A 27,257-nucleotide genomic window follows, 5' to 3' on the forward strand; every position below is an offset into this window, starting at 1 on the left:
AATAACTATTTCAATTACAATCTCCTCATTGCACTTTAGTTCTGAATTACTTTGGCCTTGCATTTCATACAGAACAATACGACTGGTTGTGTAATAGAATAACGGTAAGTTAAAAATAAAAGAAGATACTACTCATATTGTGAACTTTAATATGATTGTAATGCAATAAAAATATGACATTTGAATCTTGCAATGTGTATGTAATATCAGGAAAGTATATAAAAGAGTGTGTAGTAAACTTCGTAGGAAAACTAAATATGACTGACTAAAAGCTAACGTCTATTATACATATACATACATACGTCTCATAATAATTGTCTTTTGACTCAATATTCTAAAAACTTTACATTTATAACCCCAATGGATTGAATGCTGGAATGTTGAGTCCACAAATCAACACAATGTAAATGGAATAGGACAAAAACGAGAAAGCGCTTTAGAACACCAGAAGAGGAGTATAAATGTAGTCAGTCTTTATTTCAAAATAAAGCAATTATTCATTATCTAAACAAGTATGGCAAGATACGTTAAGATTCTAGTATAATAGTTGGAACATATTACTGTATAAATTTATAGAACACACTATGCACTATGGATGCATTGAAGTGATTTGATTTGTTTCTATGTATAAAACCAGAACGCATCACACCATCTTCATTCATCAAACACATATTACACAGTTTTCCAAGAAAAATCTTGCTAATCAAAGACCACAGCCTACCAAAGATGTGCAGTTTATCAAATTAATAGTACGTGCTATGTACTCAGTGAGTACTGGGTCAATGTCGTGTGTACATTACACGCTAACATAATTCCTGCGCTATGTCCGTTCGTTTCGTCACGGTGACGAAGCATGCGTGATGACAAGAGATATACCTTGTAGTGTTAGTTTATTGTTCAATGTCTGGAGATGAATTTTCATTGTTTTTAAGTGATGAATGTTGGAATGGCAGGTGCCTCGACTATGAAGGTGAATGCCAGATTCTTGGGTTGTTACGGAGTCCAATTTATGTCTTGTGACTTTTGACAAAAAGTGAAATGTAATACACTTTTTGTACCTACTTACTGAAGTCATACTAATTAAATTAGTAAAAATCACGGTTTAGTCACTTATATTAATGGAATAGCTCTACTAGTTTCTAATCACAAAGGGACTCTTCATCATGAGCAACGTGTGCAGACGCGGCAACGTCGCGAAATTAATAGAGCTTTTCTTCATTAATATACGTTAGTAATTAGTAGTTAGTAGTAATTTTTAGTTAATTTTATACTAATTGTAGTTATTTATACAATATTATTACAGATGGCTGAATGGCTTTAAGTTATGTCGAAGATCAAAGTTGTTAGGAATGATTGTCGGGTCACAAACCTCACTTACAAATCAGAGTGTAATATCCCCTGTAAAAATTAGTTTACATGATTTTGGTCATACCAGGAACTCATTATCAACATTACTTAATCAAAATATTACATACGTACAAAGACTATAATAAAAAAGGTTTTTTGTAGTTTCAGTCATAAAAACCTTCAAGGAGGTCTGTCCGTCTTCTATATTTTACGATGATTTGCGTAACAAAATCATGCTTGGTACATGATAATCATTTATAAATGATGTAAGCGAGTTGAAAGGGTGAGCAGTAACGTCAAAAGGTCAAATTGGTTTCGGTATGTCAGTCAGACTGAAAGGGATTTCGTTGGTAGATTAATCGTTTTGCATTTGTCATAATTTTTGGTAGTCTGTTTTTATTATACGGTAGGTAATATTATAAATTATGTATAGTTGTAACTGAAAAACAATTAACAATATTTTTGAATGATCAATAACTAATAATGGACATTCGGAAAAAAAAATGTTATATGACAATGTAAATGCTTGACTCTTATTGGTCGTCGCTTAAAGCTTTACCTATAACCTTCCTCAATAAATAGACTATCCAACGCAAAAATAATAATTCAATTTGGATTAGTAGTTTCGGAGATTAGCGCCTTCAAACAAACAAACTCTTCAGGTCTTATTAATTAGTGTAGATTGAAAAACTTCTCGTTTGTTTTCAATGTCCGTTCAAATTACACAACTATGAAAAGTTATTCAAGCCTAAAAGTTCTCAGCAATGACGATTACTATAATTAAATTATATTTGCCAATCCGAACACGATTTTAGATTCGCAACATATTATTGTTATGTAACTATCACACCTTAACAGTAATTTTATGAACATGGGGTATGACAATCATTTTTTTTTATTTAAATAAAATGTATATTACATAATAATTTCAAATTACAAATATCTACGTACAATCGAACTACAGTAATCATTTTACGATACAAAACTACGTACTATTGTTAATTTATGTCTTAATTAAACTCGTGGGACAATTGTACAAAGTAAAAACAGTCTTAAGTTCATTGTACAAGTTTACTTTCAATCGTGTGATTGTTACTTCGTTGACAGCTGTGTTTAACGTTATAAGTAGTTTAGCCAATAGCCACACATAGTGACATGTTAAATATTGATTTATTGAGATCAAGACTTTTAGTACAACTACGCAATACGCATGTTACTATTCGTGTACTATTGTTAAAATAGATATATATGTATAAAGAGCTGCTAATTTTGCTAAATTGTGTTTTTTAGTTAAGTGCATATTTTAATATTTATACTTACACAAAAAAAAAACCATTTGTTTTTTTTTTCTAATCAGAAGATAAAATATCTTTTATAATCATATTATTTTCTTCTAACTCAACTTCTTTCTTAGTCATATACTTAAGACAGGTGCAGATCCTCTTATTCAGAAGATAAAAAGTCACACGATTTAAATAAAGATTTTAGCCAGTTATGTTATCAAGTTCTATGTCTCTTAGAGAGATGTAAATGCTTTTTATGTGGTAGGGAGGCAAGCAATCAGACGGATCACCTGATGGTAAGCAATTACGCTGCAGGCCAAGGTCACCTTCAACACCCATCAGAGGAGTTATGTAGTCGACCATTCATTACACTTTACACCAGTGGTTCCCAAAGTTGTCTAGACTACGATATATCTAAATTATGTTCCTAAACTCAGGACCTATCCGGAGCTGCGGACTACCTAACGGGTTTACCGGGGCTCCGGTTCGAAAAACAGAAGTAGGAATGGGGTGGTTTTTAGTCAGTAAGAGTCTGACACTCCCTCTCGCCTCGCCCAAGACGAGAGAAGTCATTGGATGATTTACCCCCTCAAAAAAAAAAAAAACTCAGGACCTACCTTCAGGGTATATATATTACCAATATGGAAAATAAAATACAGAACGGTTGGTTAGTGTGTCTTTCTACAGACAAGATCCATCCACTAAAAATTCGATTCGCACCAATGAGTTGCGACCCATAGTTTGGGAAGCCCTGCTTTACACTATAGATACTTTCAATACAAAATCTATATAAAAACTTAATTGTATCTTTTAGAAAACGTGGAACACGCGATGAATCCATAAATCACAAGTACATAGCACATGTATATGAAGGAGAGTACGCAATTTACGACATTGACCCTTCGGTCCAAGGTTTTAAAGTCCAAATATTGCAGGCTTCGCTTTACGTCGGCGTCGGTCAGTATTGCGAAAAACAATATGATTATGACATTTTGGTACTAAGTTTTTACGTGATTCAATTATGCTATTCTGTGATCGGTTACGTGTAATTTTCATTTAAAATTATGTTAGATCGTGGTTATATATGACAAATAGTTTCTGCCAGCGGCTTCACCCGCGTTCCTGTACGATAAAAAGTAACCCTATACATAGAAAGTAGGCCTTTGTGTAATCAAGACAAGCCATAACCTATTTCAAATTTCATCTCGATTTCTTTCGAAGTTTTGACGTGACGGAGTAAAAACAAACTTTCGCATTTATAATATAGCAGGATTTAATTTCGATTAATTACAACTTTGTGATTACGTGTAAGTTTGTATGGTGTTGTAAATTTTCAACTCCAATGGGGTAGTTAGACGTGCATATACATACATAAATATACTATGTAGGTCCTATTTTGGGGAAAAGTGGGTATAATATTTTATGACTGAGTAATTCAGCGAAATAGTGGGAGAGTCTATCCCCATACGTTGTTAACATATAAGTAATTAGAACAAATTATAATTAGTATCCAAAAAGCGTATTTCATAAAATATATTTATAAAATAACACCTTTAAAGAAGCCAATTACACCGAAGTTATGTTTTACAACATAGTGACAGACAGAAATACTGTTGACCCGTCATTGATTGATGAAACACAATTAATTATTCTCGGTGGTCTAACAGTTGTTGAAATAATCATTAAACAGATGGCTTCTCTATTGTTTTCTAGTCTCTTGTTGACTGTAATTGAATAGAGACTTAGTTTTTATGGGGTTAAGGTTCAGATTCGTGTATTAACACGAAGTTAACGTTTTTGATGACAATATTGTTGAGAAATAATAATATTTCTTGTAAAAGACATGAAAGGTTGTTCACGAAGGTATATTGTATATGCTAACCAATGATTAGCTGATAAATAAATACATCTATTTTGTAAAGATGAAAATTCTCAACAAATGATAATCCTACTATATGCTGAGGTCACGATAATATAGCTAGGTAGATGCATACTCAATAATATCAAATTAAATTAACTAAAAATCACGGTTTACGTAAATTAATAGATAAAAATTCTACTAGTTTCGAGTCGCAGAGGAACTTGTCATCATAAGCAGCGTGTCAATTTTGTATATTCAGTAAAGAAGCAGTTTTATTTACAGCGTAAAACTACAAGACATTAAAAAATTATACATCTGAAAGTCAACCCTATGTATTCATTCTTAGAAGTCACACCAAAATCACGACTCCCACAAGTCGTTTAAATATTAGGAAACTTTGCATAAGTAATAGTCACGATCGTGCACTTCAAGGGTTACGAAGATTTTATGGCTCATTAGCACACGTTCATTTTGCATGACTAAACCCTTCGGAGTTCGTAGTTTATGTTTAGTAATGGTATGTGTTAGAAACACGTTTTTGAGGTAAAGTAATAGATTTGATAGAAACAGCAAATAAATATTTATTACAAAGATACCTCAAGCAAGATTAGTTCTGCCTGTTCCGAAGATAATAAAATCAATTATGACTTGTAAATTTAAGTCAAATAGATGGTTGGTATATTGTCATACGAATAAGTGGAAATTCTCAATAATGCTATGCGTGACCCAAGAGGCAAACTCACGGAGCTGCGGACTACCTAGTGGGTTTATCGAAGCTCCGGCTAGAAAAGGCATAGGGTGGTTTTTAGTCAGTAAGAGTCTGGCACTCACTCTCACCTCGCCTTAGGCTGGATAAGTCATTGGATATCAAAAAAATCATTTGTAAAATTTTGTAAAACTCGCTGTATGTTATTATAAATTTACATTTTAATAACGAAATCAAAATACTGTCAGACAATATATGTACATACATATACAACTGAACACTCTAGTCCCCACCAAACCATCTACACGATAATACTCAGACACAAAAACAAACACAAACCACTACAGAACTCAATGTATCTTCAATGAGTACTCGTACTTTCATACAATTATCACATTACAACATTTAAACACAAACACAGGTAACCTTCAATTTAACGCAGAGTGACAACTGTCCAGTTTTCTTGCGACAGATCTTACGACACGGTGTTCGGACGTTAGACCGGATATCTGTGGTGGTTTGTACTAAGTGTCTAGTTTAGAACTATCTCAAGTATTTAGGCCTAGGAAAGGTTTTAAAAAGGTAGTTTGAATGAGGGTTTTGAAATGTTTAGTGTAGCTTTATTGATCCGGAGCTATGGACTGCTTAGCGGGTTTACCGGGGCTCGAAAAGCAGGAGTAGGAATGGTAAGGTATTTAGTAATTGGGTGATATTCCCCCTTAAAAAAAAGTGTAGGCTTATATTAGCTTATATTTTCTTGACTCCGGCCTAATAATAGTAATTTTACTCAGAAAATGCCATATCATTTTGTGACAGGCACGAGAAAAAACCTGCGGCACGTTGCATAGCAGCCGGTCACCACCGAACCACTACACTATCCGTGCAGTGCAATATGTGTATAAACAGACAATAATCCTTCCTTTTTAATTAGTATTTTTTCTTTCGCAATAATTGTTCACAAATATGTCTGGCCGCTCCTAGATGACGGTAAACATGACTAATTTGTAGTTTGTGTACACAAACTACTGCGGAATGTATGCAAATGTAGACGAATGATGATGATAAATGAGTCTCTAATAATCCCATGCCTATTATGCACGCTACACACCTTTTGGTTTAGCTATACACTTGTATGATCGGACTGTACAGATAAATAAAATTGTAGATCCAGCCTACATACCTTAGAATTTAATTGTGCAGTTTCAAAGTCAAATAATTTTACGCCAATTAAACCATAAATCAATTATTGTACATATAGTATGTGAGAACAATGCAGAGAAATAGCAACGCGTAACAATTAACAGGTTTTACTATATAGGCGGATTATATATGTAGCTATATGTAGGTCCATACAGCCTATATATCTTACGATTTTCAAAACTGCGTTAAAAAGATAGTTAAAACTGCGTAGTTGGAACAGGAGGTGTGTAGCCTGAATTACATGCTAAGTATATAGTGAATAGTGTATGTTTCAAGCTCTAGGATATTAGGTATTGTCTATAATATAATTTCTTTATTGTTATTATGTATTTAAACTTTATTAAAGAATGTATATATTTTAGTATGTTGTAAATGTTTAAATGTTATCTAATATCACTATGATGCTTACTACCGCAATCAGAGATATTTAATGATTACTTAAACTATTTCTTAGTAATATTTTTTTCTGAAAGTAATTGCTAAGGCCTAGGTTAAGTAATCATTAAATGATCGGGTGCGACGGTTAGAACCATTAATAATATTTTTACATGTTAATAAAGTTGTTGCTGTAATAAAATTGCAGATCAAAATATTAATTTGATAGTGTAATTATGTCAAATATCTGCAATCATAATTGATTGGTATACAGGTAATCCTGTATGTGCATGAAATAGTAATAAATTTAAGACAGGTAGTTGTAATCTACATAAATCAAGTTAAGTTATTAAGTTATCTATTTTTAAATATAACATTACATTTAATAAGTAACCGTCGACGCCGCTAGAAATAAAATAAATGAATACCTGAATTATTTATAAAAATGGTAAAAGAATAAACTAAACTTTTGTTATTTTTAGGATAACTATTTCAAAAAAAACTAAAGGCATTTCAAATAATTTAATTTTATATAAAATGCCGTGATAGTCACATTATTTCTACCAGTAATGTAAGATTTACTTTCAACAATTTTGTGTCTTATACAATAAAAAACGCATTACACAAAAAAATAAGCTTTTAAATTTAAAAATAGTTTAATTATTAATGTATGAAAAGACTGATGACTGTCGATGAAGCGAAAAAGTTATGTAAGATTCGTAGCAATTGGCGTTCCATTGTCTCTGCTTACGCCTGTCTCCCATGAAGTTATGTATGTATGTATGTTTAATTATACTTTTGAAATGATAATTACACGACAAAATGATATCATTAAGTGACCCGCTGTTTGACAAATGTATACAAAATTGTTATAGTACTTACATACGTTCTAAAGTGGGTAAAATTTTATTTAGTACAAGGTCGTCCACTACAATTGAGACAATTTGTTAATGTCTGTCAGTTTGCTGTCATATTAGTTTTATCTGTAACATAACATCAAATTTTGCTCTAACCAAATTAATAGGCAGAAATTTAAAAATATAAAATCTTATTTTCGCACGTCATACTTAGTTACACGTGAGTCTGTTTTCAAAATTTTGAGAATTCTGAGAATATTTTTTTTTATATTAACTATCGTGGGACATGCTAAATTAACTAAAAATCATGGTTTAAAAATCTTTATCTTTATATCTTTATTTTTTCCGCGTGTAAGATTCTGCAGATGATATTTTTTGTATAGAATGCAAAAACATTTGAACCTACTCTTAATAACAATAACAAAGTTATAATTTAAAAATAACAAGTTTAAAGAATGATAAAACCAAAACTAAGCGTGGTTTTCCACAAGATATTTGTTTTGTCGCTGTGCTACGAAAATGTTTTGGCTAAGCTGTGAAACTATGTGACCGTTTCCACTGATACTAAGCTATGTAGCTGTGGAAGTAAGGTGTGCTATGAAGATGCGCCGCTGCAAAGTAGCGAAAAAGATGCGCAGTTCGAGTATGTAATGTATCGATAGTAGGGACGCGTCCGGCCCTGGCCTCTCGCGTCCAGCTCTGGTTCAGGCCATGGTGCTGAGCGAGTTCGAATGGGACGCCGTCTTCTCCTTCTGCGAATCAGTCATGCTAGCTAAAGAGAAGGCGGAGTGCGTGAGGGAACGATCCTTCTCACGCTTCAGCCGCCGCAGGAGACACTCCGGGCATCGAGAATCGCGTGACGATCTCCGACCACCGTAAGTGCGGGTTTGTGGACGACGAGCAAGGGTAGCTCGCCGTCCGAACAAAACCAGACCCGTGCGTACGGCGCGTCGCGTTCCGCGCGCGCCTCAAAGAGCCAGACCACCACAGATGGGGCCCAGTAGGGCTGATGCCCGATCCGGAGCTGCGGATAACGTAAAAGGTTACCGGGGCTCCGGCTCAAAGCAGGAGAAGGAACGGGGTGGTTTTTAGTCAGTAAGAGTCTGACACTCCCTCCCGCCTCACCCAAGGCGGGAGAAGTCATGGGATGATTTTCCCCCCTCAAAAAAAAAAACAAAAAGGAAGCCATCCATAGCATGCACTAATTTTTCCATATAAAAAACATAACTTAGCTCAGTTCGTTTCCATCAGTGCTACGTATCGTAGCACATCTCTGGTGGGAAAGTAATACTAGTTTAATTTGCTTAACGAGATCAATTGCAAGCATGTTATTTAATAATATCTAATTCTGTATGCATCTGTCAACGCTAATAAATTAGACACTTGCTTCTTTTTTATTTTAAGACCCAGATCAATATCTTTTGAAATAAAGAAATATATGTATAGTTCGTTACATCAAGTGCAATAGTTAGGAAACATGCAGACATAGTTACAGTTTATTTTTTATTTTATTTAAACTGACCTAGACAGGGTGGTAATTTTTAACGTTTTAATTAACAAACTGTCACTATATTACGTTACATGATTAACGACATAAGGAACTCTTGGTATTAAGACCAGACAGGACGTTTCATGTTAGGTAAGCTGATCAAGTGCGGAGCGACTTTGCTCAAATCCTGTATTCAGGAACGTTTATCGTAATTGCAGTTTGCTTATTCACTGCAATAATTAATAAGTGTGTATTTTAGTATGTTATCTAATATCACGTTATGATGCCTACGGTCGTTATCAAAGACAATGTCATGATTACTTAATCTATTCTTTAGTAACTATTTTGTTCTGAAAACCATTTCTAAGGATCGGGTAAAGTTATCATTTAATGGCTCTGAGTAAGGTGATTAGAACCATTAATAATAATATTTCATGCTAATAATGTTGCAGTGATACAATTTATAGTAACCAGGGGTTGCTCATTCGCTTCAATAATCTCCTTGTTACATTAAAGTGGTAAACAAAAATTATTATGTCAGAATGGCTGGTTGCATCGATGTGGAATTTTAACGGCGGTATATTATGGCCTGGAAAAACACTAAAATAGGTAACTGGTAGGCCTAATTGCATCTTAGTAATGCAGACGAAACTTCTGGAAGAAATTAGTTATAAGTCATTAACATTTAAAACAAGATTTATTATATCATACCAAAAGATAAATAGAAATGATATTGATCTTTTCAAAAACTGTTACGAGTATGACTCAGACTCATTTTAATTTATAATCGAAAAGGCCAAGGACAGACTAAAATAGCCACTCCAAAAATAGCCTTAGAGTTTATTTTTGGATAATCTATTTATAGATGTCGACTATTTTCATTGCCAAGAGGTTAATAGCTTTTGAGTTTACCTTCAGAAAGTCTACTGACCCAGATCTTGGATAAAATTTTACGATTTCATTGAAAATAGCTTGTATTGTCTCGATCGAAATTATTGTTGAAGAATTGTGTATTATACAACGTGTAACAAAAAGGGGTATACATATCAAGTACACGGCTTCTAGATAACATAACAAACGATACGATAAGGGTTTTTTAAAACTCATTTTTTCATGGTACCAAGTTATGATTTTTTCAAATCGCGCCGCCGCGTTATTCAAAATTAGGTAGACAGGTACTAGGCGATCAGATTGACAGAATAAATGTTTCGTAATATTGGCGAGTGACCCTTGTAGTGTTGTGACATGTTTGTATGATTTAAAATCAAGAACCATGCGATACCAAGTATTTGGTACCAAATTTTTTAAACGTATTTTAAGCTGAAACTTTTGAATAGAGTATTGTACGATACTCTATTCAACCTGTATTCATCAACGCTTCTTGATGTATATGGGTATTTTGTTACACGTTGTATAGATGTATTGCTTCATTTATTTGAGAATGGTATTGATGATAATGGACGCCGGGCAAGAGTAACTCGCCGCCCGACCAGAACCAGACCCGTACGTACGGCGCGTCGTAGTCCGCTCGCGCCTCAAAGAGCCATCAGATCACAGATGGGGCCCAGTAGGGCTGATGCCTGATTTGGAGCTGTGGAGTACTTAGCGAATTTACTTGGGCTCCGGCTCGACAAGCAGGAGTAGGATCGGGGTGGTTTTGAGTCTGACACTCCCCTTTCGACTCACACAAGACAGGAGAATTAATTGAATGATTTTCCCCCTCAAATAAAATAAACTTTAACAGACGTTCAAACTAAACTTTGATCCTTAGTAAGATTGTGTGTGCGATTGTTTCGTCACTAAACAGCGGAATGTCGTTCTTAATTATCACTTTTGTTGTACAAATAATAGACCTAGTTTAGCACTGTACTTCTAAATAACACTATGTCTTGCCAAAGAAATAGTTCGCACAATTGAAATAATTTAACTGAGAGTACTGAGTATTGAGTACTTTTTACTTGGTTCTCTAATAGTCTAATAACTATCATGTGACATAATTAAATTAACTAAAAATCACTAAACTAAAAAATTTATTTTATTTTTTCTTTATTTTAACTTTAAGTTAGTTTTTATTTCTTTTTTTTAGGTATTTTTAAGTTGTAAATAATGTGTAAGTAATCATAATAATTTACTTCGAATAAATGTAAATTTGTTAACATTGAAGTTAATAGAATAAAATCACGGTGTACATTAATGGAGAACAGCTCTACTAGTTACAAGTCACGGAGATACGTTTAGGCATAAGCAATCAAATAGTGAGGCAATCAATGGTTTGGTTGAAATAACGGTAATAATTTAGTCGATCGATGGAAAATTTTGATCATATGAACGTTATGCAGATTAGTTAAGGTAATAAATATTACCTTGATTTAGTAATACACTAACAGTCTCCTAGTAATCTAATTGCAGTTGAGTTTTTTGATGATAGTATCATCTTGAGGCATAATACGAGTACTCCTGATAAAGTCTTTCTCTTATAATAGAGGGGGTAACCTGCCATCACTTTCTATGGAGTCACAGTTCGGTGTAACACCGAAAGTAAGTAAGGATGCCACTGCTCCCAACTTAGTTACGTTTGGATCAGTAAAACCAATTCTGAAAACCTTACAATTGTACTCAAATACTAAGTGAACTTAGAAAGAATCTAAAAAATATAATATAAACAATACTCACGATATAAACAAACAATTTCAACAAACACAATTTTAACTTAAAGTACACCGGTAAAGTTACTTAGAACTGTTAAAACGCACCCTCAATTATCACTTACAACTTAACCTACCGAGTCCGCGTTAGCACTAACTTACCAAAACGTTACTGAAACGCGACGCGTTACGTAACGTTACAGAGTTGAGAGGTTACAAAATATGACCGCGAAATATTCGCAGTTAATGCAACATCACAACTGATTTTGTGATAGTGATCTAAAATAAATGAATTGTTTAATTAGCTGTGTTTGTTGTGTCACTGACTTTTTTGGATTGTGTTTGAGTTTAATGCAATTGTAGATTTGGAGATACGTATATTTGTTATTGGCGAAATCTTATTGGTTCTTTATTCATTGCATTATGAATTCTGATACAATTCAGAGGTTTCATACAAAAACATGTGTTGGAGCATGGGGTTCTAAGGATGAGAGATGTGCTATGCTACGTTGCTGTAGATGTGTTTTGCTTCCAGCAATTATATTCATTGGTAGATATAGTTTAGCACTGGCGGAAAGGGACTCAGCTAAATTATGTTGTTTATATGGAAAATGTGTGCTATGGATGCGTACTATCGATACATCGCATACTCGAGCTGCGCATTTTCCACACACAGCTACCTAGCTTAGTACTGGTGGAAACGGTCTCGTTTCGCGGTATTTATAAACAAAATACCTTAAAGAGTTTAGTATCAATTAGTGCCTACCAATAACTACGTTGACGGATTTTAATTTATTTAGGAGTCAATGAGCTAAAAATCGTGATACACTAACATTCGTGACTTATAACTGAGATTATAAATAAGGTGATAATGATGAAGAGCAAATTGTTTGGTTCGTTCACGTGTTATAAAACGCATGTTTATCTGCTAGTCCCAATGGCAAGGGCTCAGTTTTAGGTAATAGTTTAGGTTTGGCCAAAGTAACCTATAATATAAAAATAAGTCGGGTTTTCCCACCTGACTCTATAACTCCGGAACGCACGAACTGATTTCCACGGTTTTGCATTCGTTGGAAAGGTTTCGGGCTCCGTGAGGTTTACAGCAAAGAAAATTCAGGGAAAAATTCAAGGGAATAGCAGAAAAACAGGGAAAATCATTGGAAATACAAATGGATTTCGCCGGGTTTGCTAGTATTTTATAAACCAATATTTTAAAATGGACAATCAATCATGTAACCTCTTAGCCAACGATGCAGTTAGGTAGGTAATGTCAAAAAAAGGACATTGCATAAACATCTTAACGACTTCTATTTTTAAACATGAAGGCAGACTAGTCTAAAAATAAAACTAAACTATATTGCTTACATATATCAAAATTAATGACTGGTCTCTAATTGCTTACATGACACTAATAATCGCGGGCTCATTTTAAACTGGTTCTGGTTACGTTATCTTAAATCTATTTTTATTAATTTTGATGCTGCATTTGCAATGTATGTTGCTATAAATATCATTTGACCTACAACCGGGTCAATATGTCCTACTGTCATTTTTTATAATCTGTTATTGGTTACAAGTGGAATATTACAAATCCTAAACTTATTTATAGCAAATTACAAAATTGGTTTATCTAATTGGTTTATTTACATATTTAGTTTATTTATAATCACCTGATGGTAAGCAATTACCGCCGTTAATGGAATCCCGAAATATCAGAAGCGTAACAAGTGCGTTTACAGGCCTTTTGGGGGTTAGGAATTTAAGGTTTGTTGGGGAATCGGGGATTGGGTAGATAGGGAAGGGGGTAATTGGGCCTCCGGTAACCTTACTCACACAACAATACAAAACCTTATGCCTGTCTCCCATTATGGTAGGCAGAGACGACGGAATGTCAATACGAATCTTACACACCTCTTTCGCTTCATTGCCTTATCAATCTTTTCATGCATGCTCGTCAGTTAAGGGTACTTTTAATTTGGCCCTTTAATATATCGCCAATCTGCTTATTATTTTACATAGTCCAAATTATAATCGCTTACTCAAAAAAGCGTTTAAACGACGACTTGCTACAAGTAATTATATTACGTCTTCTAAATTAACCAATACAAGGAAACTAAAGTCTTCAAATCTTTGTTAAGTAAACCACAGCGAATACCAACTGTTATAAGAAGTTACTCGAAACTATTTTAACCAAAATGACTCATTTGTCTTAAACGGCAAAGATTAATTACAAAAACGTCTTCAAGCCAATTGCAACATCATCATGAAATGCAAGTAAGCGCATTTGTTTTGTTTTTCAAAGAAATCGTTGACCTGTAGTCACGAGATATGATTTCATATTGCTATTTTACATAAGAAGATGCAATATATGAACCACATATAGAGCTATATAAAACCACTCTATCATGGTCTCGCTTCGTATGATATCTCCACACATTCGACCGCCAGTTTATACTGGTCTTGCATAGATACATGCGTAGTATTACATAGATAAAAATAGAAAAAAGATATCGCTCGTAGACACAATGATTATATCTTACATGCTTAATACAGGGTCGGATCAGCGAATTGGGAGCAAAAAAGTACAAAAAAAGAAGTAGATACTGTCCGTAGACAAACTGATGCAAACTGTTGCGAATCTATGAACAGACTAGTTTGGTAATGTTACTGTAACATTTTGGTTAATGTTACACTGTAATAGAAATTTAGAGCGATGAATGCGACTGAAGTTTCGTCATGTAGTTTTATTTCGTGTCTTTTCCTGTTTGTTTTATAAATTGTTTGTTGGTAATGTCAAGCAGATCGTGTGGGAACGTTTTTGAAATGTAACTAATAATTATAATCGATCCAAATGTCCGTTATGTTGGAGTATAATTTTAACTTATTCTTGTTAATTATCCTAATTTAATAATATGTGATAATGAGGTTGATTAGTTTTAGTTTTAGTGCGCTTATAGGTTTGAATAAATGAACATGGTTCAAGTCATTCGTTTGTCCCCTATGAAGGTGGTTTAGGTGTATTTTTATATTCCAATATACGTCAGTTTTACGTCATAGGTAGGCAACCTTTTAGGACAGACTGTAGCTGTACTGATAGCAAACCATTCTGTGTTTTAATGTTGTACGAGTAAGAATCTTTCTTGTACTTTTCCTCAGTTACCTAGAGTAAACAATAACTTAATAGTTTTTTTTTAACCAGTTTTTTTTTGTTGTATAGACTAGTAAACGAGCGGACAGATCACCCGATTGTATAGAATCGCCGTCGCTCATGGCCGTTTGAAACACCAGAGGCGTTACCAGCGGCCTTTTGGGAGTTTAAGGGTCGGGTTTAAGGAATCGGTTTTTAACCAGATGTTTGGTAGAGATAAACAAACATACTACTAGAATGTTACTATTACTACCTGTATTAGCTGACTCACCAATGCCAAAATTGAGTGGCGAGTATTTAAACGCACTTGTAGCACTAATTGTAATCACCGCGTTCATTATAGTAAAACTGACCTTGTCATATTTTTCCATTATAGTCGTAAACAGCCTCGTTAGTCAGTACTTAAATTGCTGACGATTATGGGATAAGTTTAACATAGGCTTGTTATAATTATGCTGTCTAATAGTTCTTATCGTCATACTCAGTCTTTTGATGATTACTCAACCTAGTTCTTATCAATTGTTTTTAGAACAAAATCGTTTCTAAGAAATAGTTTAAAAATGTCGGTGAATACAGCAATAGAAGAGCTGACAGAAGAGTGAATAGTAAACAATTGATATATTTTTTAACAATTGATATGTATTTTTGGCTGCACGTTTGTTACGGTGCGTGGTTGGGCAACGTGTAGCGGATTCGATTCCCATGGAACCCGTATTTACAGTAATTATAAATTGTTGTTTCTCTGTGTACGCCAGTTAGAGCTGGTACAGCACCTACGTAAGGAAACAATTAGTGTGAGGCAATTAAAATTTATAAGGTGATATGAATATACGATTTTAATGATCGTAGTTTTTGCACGTAATCTATAGCATCTAAGTTTATTTTTTTATTTTTGTTGAAATCGCAATAGGTTCTAAGTTAAAACTGTTTTTCTGTTAGAATCGTGTGACTAATTGCCTATGATATAACGTATTTTTTGTTAAATATCTTCATTTAACTATTGCTACTTACTTATTACGTGCTAATTATTAACGCTAATGACACGTTATAGACGAATAGACTGAGAAATCTTTGTATTGAAATTGTATCCAATCAATTGTCCTATTATATTTGACCTCTCTTAACAATAACTCCTTTAAATAACTAGGAAATAATTATTCACTGTAAATGTAATGTAATTAAATAGACTATATTTAGTGGTTCTTATGCCTAATGCTTGGCAATAGGCTCATCCTCTATTAAGTTGATAATTATAACACAATTGATATTACGTGGAAGATTTAATTACCGTACTCAGAGGCATTACTCAATTAATAATTACTTACGATTTTGTTCCGAAAACAATTGCTAAGGACTGGGTTAAGTAACCAAATGCTAAGGACTAGGTTAAAAGAGTACGAAAGTAAGTAAAAATATTGCATATGCCCTTTGTGATTTATTTGTAAGCATCTCAGTTTATTTCTTTATTTTTGTTGAAATCGCAATAGGTTCTATAGTTTCAATCTCTTGAGCCAATTTATTTATGAAATAGGTGTTAACCGAGCATTCTGGTCACCTGATGGTAAGCGATCAGCGCCGCTCATGGACACCCTCAACACCAAAAGTGAGTTGCTGGCTTTTTAAAAAGCAATACGCCAATGTTACTCGAAATACGTTATCCGACTGAATGACTGAGTAAATACAAGAAGGAGTGAAAGAGATCCAATGTAAGAATTGTCCCATTGTATACTGGCAAGACCTCCCTATACTACTACAAAACTGTATCTGTACATGTTACAAAGCAATATTGACTCTATTTCAACTTACATAAGTCAGTCATTCTTTATAACGATTGTGTAATTTTGAGAGTAGTCTTGGATTTTACTGATATTGCAATATGGATGCTACATTTCCTTAAGATAAAACTTTGATTCCAATCTTTCCTCTCATAGTTATGTCTTCTGTTGTTCAACCAACATTTTAATTACCGTCAAAACTCAGAGGCATTCTCAAGTCGGTAAAACGTGATTAGGTTACGGTTTAATTGTTCGAAAACAATTAACGATTTCTAAGGACTGGGTTAAGTAACCATGCTTCGACACGAAGACTCTGATACCACGGCCTCACGAAAAGACGTGTAAAACGCTTGCGTTGTATTTCGTTGTGTGATTGATTTGTAAGCATTCAATTCTCCCCTTCCCAATTTTTCCAATCCCCGATTCCCGTTAATGTAGTCTTAAAATCGACTAGGCCCTTTGAGCCAATTTTTCTATGAAATAGGTGGCAATTGCTTACGAGCATTACCGGGTAAAAAAAGAACCTGATGTTAAGCGTAAGCGCCGCTCATGGACACCAAACTCTTTAAACATAAAACGTCAAGTTGTCTGGCTCTTTTAACATAATTGGAATCACGCACATTATGTTTCTCGAGAACCGCCAATCCGCTACTGAGGTGACTGAGTATAAACAAGAAGGAGTAGAATAGATCAGATGTAAGAGAAGAAATTGCGTCATTGTATTCTGGCAAACTATTATTCCCTATATACTACAGTAATAACTGTATATTCATTTATGTTACAAAGCAATATTGTTCTATTTAACTTACATAAATATAGTCGGTCTTTATAACGATTGTGTAATGTTGAGAGTAAAACTTGGCAATTTTACTTATATTGCAATATGGATGCTACATTTTTAAGATAAACTTTGATTCTAATCTTTATTTATAGTTATGTCTATCTGTTGCTCAACCAACATTCATTAGATTGAATCATATCTAAGTAAACTGACTCGTTGGTCAAAACTGTATACCACCACTTCTCAAGATTTTCGAGCCGGAAAAACGTGTTTGCATAATGAACAGTTTTCAGGTACAAAGGGCTTCATCTAGGACTAGGTTCGTATTAATATGCAAGATAGTATGAGGAAACTATAAAGATTACACAGACATTAGGGTTATTGCTTACGTGTTTCACGTAACTGTTACATACAAATAATTTGTTACGCTCGGGGTTGTCAAAAAAGCCATGAACTTTTTTAGAGGCTCATATTCATGAGCAGCCTTAAACCTAAAGTACACACGACGCGGCGATTGTCTAACATAAATATGCTATTCCCTTGTTAAACTAAATTAAGTTCTAAACATTTTACGTAAAAGTAGGCTACGATAACATAATAATTGACTTTTTGATTTTATGACTTCACTTCACGATAAGTTATAACATCACTTCCGTATAATATAGTGTCTAGCTCCGACGTTTTCAGCAAAAACTGTTTCATGGGAACCATTTTAACTGTAAAACACAAACACTATTAAATAAATATCTTATCAAATATTCACTATTATGCTTAAATTTAGGTATTCGAAAATGGTTACATAACACAAACAAGAAAAAAACATTTATTGCCAATCTCAGGTCAAATGCCACAAAGCAGGTGTGGCAACTTTACCTAACTGTGTCAACATACCAGCGATTATTTATCAATAAATTAAAGAAAAAGCAATTGCTGTCATTACAACAGTAATCCCAACTATAATATACATACAAGATCAAAATTTCATCACCTGTGACAAATAGTTAAGGCTCTGTAGCATATTTAGGAACAACTAACTTTTAGCTCATTTTCACGCATACATTGTGAATTACTGGCATAATAGCAGTCTTACGTCTACGCAAAATATAGTAAATATTTCCTTTTAATGTCTAAAAAATACTTCTATTACAAAACAGAATTCTAGTGGGTAGATTTTTAGATAAAAGTTTATACCGAATACCAGTATGGTCTGCCAGGCAGAGAGTAAAATAGTTTACCGGTACTAAAGAAGAAATCACCATCCGTACAAAATTACTCCTCGTCCTATAACAAAGTAACATATCTCAAAAAAATAACATGGCGTACTTTCAAGCTTAATTTTTTTACCTTCATATGAAAAAACTGTTATAAAAATAGTTTAGGCGCTGTTATGATGTCAGTATTTATGGATCGATTTTAAAATCCTTTTTTTTTGTTTGAAAGGGTTTCACAGTAAGGTTGTCCGGCCATAAAGTCTCTGGTTTCCAGGATCTAGTGAAAATAAAGTACCTACTCATAACAACGCCTGTTAGTTCACGCGTTCAACACTACGGAATTCTTACTTACATTACTATGAGTTGCACTTCACTATAAGTAGTTCGAATAATATTTGACCTTGAACAACTTGTTCGTGCATGGTGATTTAAAGTGATTAGACGTGCTTACTAATGGATTTTTTTGTTGAGCCCGATACACTTAACTTTTTTTAATAGTCTAGCTGCGGATTGCCTAACAGGTTAACCGAGGATCGGGATCGAAAAACAGGAGTAGGAACGGGGTGGTTTTTAGTCTGACACTCTCTCTCGTCCAAGGCGGGAGAAGTCATTGGGTGATTTTCCCCTTAAAAAAAGCATAAAGTCTAAGTACATGTATTCATGTATAAACTAGCATAAAATTAATATTACTCTGCTTCCTTCTAGAACAACAAAAAATTGTCTTCAAGCGCATCAATTTCGAAACAACTGTCCAGTTCACATTAATTATAAATTCAAATATATTTCGACCACTTTTCTCTTCCCACCGAGGTCTGAGTAAAGTGGCCTTGTATACAACATACGAACAATATAATATTTTAAAGCGACACGTGTCATTGTCACCATTGTTTATGTTTGTGACGAGAACTCATTAAGTTTGCCGTAATTGTGACTGCGAATCCATTATGTTTTGCTCTGACCTCATAGTGCAGTGGCGACAGTAGTTCAAAGACTAGCTGGACTTGACTTGACTGTGTGACTTGGGTAGAAAGTTAAATAGTTAGGTGATTTTAGTTTTGAGTTTTTTTGGAGGTTGTGATATTAATTTTTGTTATATATTTTTTTTATTATAATTAATAAGTATCTAAGCTTCGTGAATTATAGTTGCGGACTACCTAGCGGGTTGATTGCGGTTCTGGCTCAAAAAGCAGGAGTAGTAACGGGGTGGTTTTTAGTCGGTAAGAGTCTGACACTCTCTCGCCCAAGGCGAGAGAAGTGATTGGATGATTTCCCCCTAAAAGAAAAAATATTCTTCGAAAATATTAAGGAACCTCTAAATGAAAATGATTTTATTAAAAATTCTTCCCTCAGAAACACATATAACACGACTATCTAATAATAATATACGCATATAGTCGAAAACGTTGCACCATATCCGAGTGAATACGTTAGAAACGATTAATAAACAAATTGACAAGCCTTCGCAAGAATGACCTTCCGACTTTTAGCATATAATATGTGACTACTATCACGCTCTATGTTCCAAATGGAAATGCGCTTGACGAATTTAAGAGTTTTATAGATATTTTTATAAAAATGTTGTAAATTGCAATTGTCATTGAAGAAATAATAATAGTGTAAGATTACTTCTTCCTTAAAGGTACATTTTATTTGATGCAGACTCATTAACATAGTGATAGACTAACAAAGGTCGTGGTATAGTTTGAAATAATTTGTTAACACTCTCACTAGTAATAATTAAAGGATAAATAAAACTTAATAAAGGGAAACCACATTCATTTTTATTCACCACCTCTCGCTTTTTTATTCAAGTAATATCCTTAAAACCTCCTACGTCAACAAAACACTACGCTATAAAACGCATCAAAATCGATTCAACCAAAACGCGAGACAATCGCGCACAAACATTCATACATACAAGTCAAAGTGAGAACCGCCTTTTTTGAAGTCGGTTAATAATGGTATTATATAATACTTGTATAGGTAAAGATTTCGTTGTTTCGTGTTAAATGAAGATAAATCACATGACAGTTTGGATAATCAAAGACCCAAAGGTTTGACCACAGGTCATGAGTGTTGTCATCACAATGTATGCCATGTCCTAATATAAGGGAACGATGGAAAAGAAAATTATTGCTCAATAAAACGAGATAATAGCGGATCGGACTTGCTGATAGAGGATATTATACAGTGGAACATAAGTTTCAAAATTAATTGATACATAGCAAAATGCCAATGTGATTATAAAGAAGTCAATTACTAATTTTATACGTCAGCGCCGACACATTTCTAATATAAAATAAATAAATAAATAAAGGAGATTGTTATCATATGCATATCTTTTATAGTAATAGTATACCTAGGTTTTTTTGAGGGGTAAAGTCATCCAATCACTTCTCTCGTCTTGGGTGAGGCGAGAGGGAATGTCAGACTCTTACTGATTAAAAACCACCCCGTTCCTACTCCTGTTTTAAGCCGGAGCCCCGGTAAACCAAACTTAAAACAGATGCAACACAATCTCAAAAAATTACCCTAAAACAAAGAAATAGCCCACAAAATTACTTATTACATATTACATAAAATTAGTTACATCTCATTGTGACCAAAGTCAACAATTCGCAGAAGTCCAAAGTCATCAGTCTTTGTCTGTTGCTCTACCGTTGAAAACAGGACTGTGTTTACAATGTTAGTAGGTGCGTTTTACCTTGACCCTTTCTGTTTTATGTTGACATGTCTTCGCGTGCCTAAGAACAATTTCGTGTGAAGATCATTCTTAAGTCTTTTTTTTATTCTAAGTGAAGCTAATTGGAAATTAATTCGTATTACCTAGGCCACATAACGTAGTTTTGTTTGAAGATTTTGTTGGCTGAGCAATCTAAAAGGCGAGGAATAGAAGGTTATATGGCCAAAGGATGACCCATTAGACTATTGATCTAACTTAAGAAACTGCTGTGGTCTGCCTAGTGGGTCACCGGGATTCCGGCACGAAAAGAAGAAGTAGGACGGGGTGGTTTTTAGTTACTAAAGAGTCTGACAATCCCTCTCGCCTAGCCCAAGGCAGGAGAAATCATTGTATGATTTCCCCACTTAAAACCCCTAATTAAATATGTTGTTTCTTTTTAAGTGTAATATTCTTTTACATAATAATATTCTTTTTAAGAATGTTACTCATAAACCATCTATAGGCTCATTATAATTTCGCAAGTTTAAGTAAGTCCCTTTCAAATGACGAATTAGGCTTGCCTAACATTTTCTCTAAGTAGGCTCGATAATCTTTTTGTCTTCGAAAATTACACATATTTGATTAATAAATAACTTCTCAACACAATACATAATCTTTTATACATATAAATAACAATTGTGACGATGATACAACATAAAAATAATAACTTTATCGATGCTGTAACATTATCCATGAGTGATTAATTTACCGTTTGTAAAACATGACAATCGCGTTTACATTTTATTTTTTTACGAAACATTAAAGATTTGTTCTTAACCCACTTCCAAAAATGAGGTTATTCATTGTTTATATAACGGATTATGATTATGACCCACTTATATTAAACTAATTTGTACTTTACTACCCCCGAATAACGTGTAAACTCGTAAAATTATTACTAAGAAATAACCGTATCAATGAAAATTACTCGTGAAAACTGAAAGTATATAAAAGACGACCTTCATCGAACATTGACCTATCTCATTAATAACTAGGTTGCTGTACAAAATGTGTATTTATGTGAGTACATAAAAAAATGGATCGTCTTCTGGAAACACGAATAGAACTTTTACTGAAAAGGATAATGACCCCAATTCAACATAGCACCCCTTAACCCTTTTAAGCGGTGGCTTAAAAGGGTTAAGCTATAAAACAATACAATATCATTACTTGAAGTTTACAAAACTAAAAAAAAAAATAAAGGGTAATGACCCCAATGAAATATAGAACAACCCCTTAACATCCCCTAATACTACACCCTGTAGTATAATAATATAATATTATAACCACCACCTGTTCAAAAGAAAACATAGAAAAAAAATTGTCAAACAAAAATAAAGTGTAAAAAAATCTCAAGGTCAAGTTCAGTTGCGCCACTCACCCCAAGGCCGTTGCGAAGGTCGTGTGCGCAGGAGTTGCACAAATGTTACCGTGGCTCGTTCACTACTGAGAGTTTGAGCGCCGCGGCCGGCGTGTTTCACAACCCCAGCTATGTCTTAACTTGTTGGTGATTGTGGCAAAGGGATTGTATTAGAAGTTTAGAACATAGTTCTATTTTTTTCTAAGGATTAGAAAGTAGGGGTTGAATTTTGTTTGGAGGGTTAGGAGGTTATAGGGAGTCTTTAGAACATTAATCCAGGATATCACCTCAAGGTCATTAATCAAAACATTGATAGCATCGTCCAAGGTTACATTTTATATGTATACTGCCTATAAAAAAATAACCTGTTAGATCTATTACCCTTAACTTTAATTTCAGAGTTTGGTAGCTGCATAAAATAATTTGTCCTTATAAGCTCCTGAAAATCATTACACTAAATGGAAATTCAGTATAAATTTCATAAAGTCCACTGCTATTAATGTCACTTTAGAAATTTCAAGGAAAATACTGGTTTTGTAAGACTGAAATACGTGTTTAATATTTTTTCATTACCTAACTGATGGACTAAATAGATTTTTAATTTTCGTACCTCGTCATCGTCCCAATTGCACGTATCATCTTTAACCTTGACTTGAATCAGTGAATTTACATCATATATCATTCACACTAGACCACTAGAGCAGTCCAACGCTCACACTAATTAGTAGACAGACAGCCCTTGACTTTAAAGAATTATTTAAAAAAAAAACATTACGCCATGTTTCACACCTTCTATACTCGTAAAAGCTGACGATCGTGTTTATTTACGTTTACTTTAAATTATTTTAGCATTACGGTCTTGTCAGTTACTTCAAATATATTATTTTATCCTGAAATATTATTGAGTTGGTATACTTTACATATTATCCGTATCAGCTGAAACTACTGGCCGGATTTTGATAAAATTTGGTGTACAGACAGGGTATGAGCTGACTTGGGCTGACTTCCTACCCCATGGAAACTTGGATGAATAAATTGAAATTAAAAAATATTAACTACAAACGTAATTATCAGCTTGTTTAAATAGTTTACAAGGGCGGTTGTTAAACAATTTCAGGCTGAAATCAAAATCAAAAGTACTAAAACTTTTCTCTTATTACATTATCTCCACCAAAAAGGACATAACTTGTAAAGTGGGGACTTCCAAATTTTCATAGAACAGAATAAAATAATGTAGGTTAAAGAAACAAAATAAAAAAAATGCTAATGAGCACATGTCATTGAGACTCGATCGGATATCAAGTCTTCGACTAGTGGCCGATAGCTTTGACATTGGAAAGAGATTTGCCAATCAGATGTTTGAATATAAAATTATATGAATACGATTCGTCATAGGTTTTTTGATGACGTTCTTAAATTGTAGTTTTTTCTTTATGTTTGTAATTTTTGTGGAATTTTCGATCAACCAGTCGAAGAGTTGAATTCATGTTTGTCTCTTATAGGCACGAGAGTATTAACAGCGTGGAAGAACCATGCATCAGCACGAATGAGCCGGCTCCACCTACCGGCGTGATACCACGGCCTCACAGAAAACCGACGTGAAACAACGCTTACGTTGTGTTTCGTGTGTAAGTGAGGTTAAAAGGGAGGCTTCGTCGTGAGAGTGAGGCTACCAGGGGCCTATTTACTCTTTTCCTAATCTTCCCAATTACCGATTCCCCAACAACCCTTAAATTTCTAAACCTCAAAAGCCTGGTAACAGGGCCGGTAATGCACTTTAAACTAAAAAATAAAATAAATATATACTTAGCAGGTACTGAAAAGTAGACTCACTGGAACTAATTTAGCATTTAAAATGAATTCGTCAGAGCTGCGGCCACTGTTTCATAACAGCTTTAAAGACGATCATAACTGTTCATTAATTGTTACACAAACCCAAAAGAATTTTAGTCTTCCTTAATTATGAAATTAATATATCTACAAAAACATTAACACAATTTTTTGGTGTATCATCGTCATCAAAGACTATATTGCCCAATGCTAAGCAAAAGCCTCTCCTCACACCAGGCTTGTTCGAGGTGGATTAATAATTTCAAACTTATAATATTATAAATTATTACAGCTACAGGTATCCTCACGCTATTTTCCTTCGCTATACATTTTCTGAAAATCTTTAAATTGTTATCTATTGGGCAGTTTAACCGGATTTCAGCAATGAACTTGTCCATATCACATTACTAATGAAAATTAGAGTTATAGTAGCGTAGCATAACACTACTACGTCTGTGTAATTTCACGTTTTTCTATGCAAACTACGTCCAATCCACATGTTCTTCACATGTCCTCAACTCATAAGACACGTCAAAATCGGTCACACTCATTCATTGTGACGTTATGCGCATGTCCAGTAATATATTGTACAAAGAAATTGTTTTGCAAGATGTGCCCACCATATCGTAACACAGGGTGCCCATGTTGAAACTGTCCAATGCAATTTATTGTGATATCTCTACACTCTTGCTAAATCCTTGTTTGCAATTTGTTACACTTGCATTTACTGTCCCTTCTTGCTTTTTTGTTCTTTGGTTTTTGCTGTGATACTGTGAAATGAGCGTTTCGAAGAATAGATTTCATTTGGTGTTCGTGTAGGGTTGGGCATATTGCTACGAATACTGCTACTATTGCTAGTACCTATACAATTTTAAATTAAATTGCACTTAGTCTAACACTAACTTTTATCTCTTCTGTCGTTGGTGCAGCTGTAGACATAGGTACATATTATACTCATTTGCGGATCACTCAAATTGTATTTCTTTGCAGGAACTTAACAGTAGGCGAAGGCCCAGCTGCCTTTAGTTGTGCATTCAGTCAGATATCAGCGTACCTCTTCATTACCATGTCTGGGGTAGATTCATGGTTGGCTAAAAATATGAACTGCCCTAAAATGCGAACATCTATGAATAGATTAAGGCGCATCCTTTAATTTTTAAAATTCTTAACAAACAATAGTAGTACGGTACTTAAATATCTAAACCAAAAATTATAAGGTAGTGTGCTGGGGCCAACACTGTTCCTCATTTACATAAACACCTTATGTAACATGGCCTTAGAAGATGCTCATATATTCTCCTACGCGGACGATACAGCAATAGTATTCTCGGGAAAATCTTGGGACAGTGTTGGCCGTATCGCGGAGCGTGGCTTGTCTATCATAGCTTCCTGGCTCGATCACAATCTCTTAAGATTAAACGTCTCTAAGACAAATTATATCTGTTTTTCTATTTACAATAGTTCACAACCCACACAAGATCTACAGATTAAAATCCACACATGCTCTGAACCTTCCAACAACACCTGTACCTGTCTCAAAATTTCAAAAGTAAGTAGCACCAAATACTTAGGTATTATGCTAGACCAAAGGCTATCATGGCACTTACACTTGGAACTAATAATGAATAGGGTTAGGAAGCTCATATGGACCTTTAAGTCACTTCGACAGGTGGCTACCAAAGAACTTATCACACAAATCTATGTCAGTCTATACTAATGTACTGCTTGCCAATCTGGGGTGGAGCCACAAAAACTAAATTTTTAGAACTGGAGCGGGCGCAGAGAGCACTCCTGAAGGTGATGTTCTTTAAACCACTGAAATTCCCCACTGAAAGCCTATATTTAGTCACAAACCTTTTGTCAGTTAGAAAACTATATATCCTTCAGATCGTTCTAAAAAAACATAAATCTCTTCCCTTCATCCCAGCCAGGACACAAACTAGGAGGAAGAATAAAGCCGCTCCAGAAACACCAGTCAAAACTTCTTTTGCTACAAGGCAATATACAAAGCAATCCTCACACATATACAATATACTTAATAAAGAAACCAACATATATTCAATGTCATACCACAACTGCAAAAAAACAATCATTCAATGGCTGACTAACAAAACTTATAACGAAATAGAATCAATTTTACATACTATCATATAGTTCAAAACACATATACGCACCTCCCCCCTCATACACACTCCGCACGTTCATCCTCCCCCACACACGCACACCCACACACACACACACACACACACACACACACACACACACACACACACACACACACACACACACACACACACACACACACACACACACACAAACACACATACCCACATACGCATACCCACATACACTTAAGAGCGCAAACTAAAAACTAAAAGACTAAATTTTACTTGCTTTATTTTATTTTGCCAACTGTTTTGAATTGTTACTTTTTCACACTTATGTATGTCGTTACTGTAAATTAGAAAAACGGAATTACCTATCACAAGCAAAACTTGCTTAAAAGGCAATTCCTAAAAATGTACATTTAATGAAATAAGTGGATGAAATAAATAATTTAAAAATTTAAATAATTTTAATTTTAATTTAATTTTAATAATTTAAAAATATCAAAAGCGAAGTATTTTTAAAAGTGGAAAATCATCTAATTACTTCTACCGCCTTGCA

The 27,257-nt window shown here is 34.2% G+C and overlaps 1 protein-coding gene across 2 annotated transcripts in view; it reads right to left on the reverse strand.

Moving 5' to 3' along the window:
- The window catches only part of LOC118262043 (elongation of very long chain fatty acids protein 7-like), an 86,269-nt gene extending 63,386 nt beyond the window's left edge, over positions 1-22,883 (reverse strand). The window contains exon 1 of one of the 2 annotated variants that reach the window (XM_050701080.1): positions 22,782-22,883. The gene's annotated coding sequence lies outside the window, so the exon portion shown is untranslated. Of the gene's footprint in view, positions 1-11,791; positions 11,919-22,781 lie in introns of those variants that run through there. The other variant, XM_050701081.1, reaches the window with a different exon arrangement.
- Positions 22,884-27,257: the final 4,374 nt, after the last annotated feature.

Source organism: Spodoptera frugiperda, chromosome 20 (assembly GCF_023101765.2).
Source record: "Spodoptera frugiperda isolate SF20-4 chromosome 20, AGI-APGP_CSIRO_Sfru_2.0, whole genome shotgun sequence".
Taxonomy (NCBI): Eukaryota; Metazoa; Arthropoda; class Insecta; order Lepidoptera; family Noctuidae; genus Spodoptera; species Spodoptera frugiperda.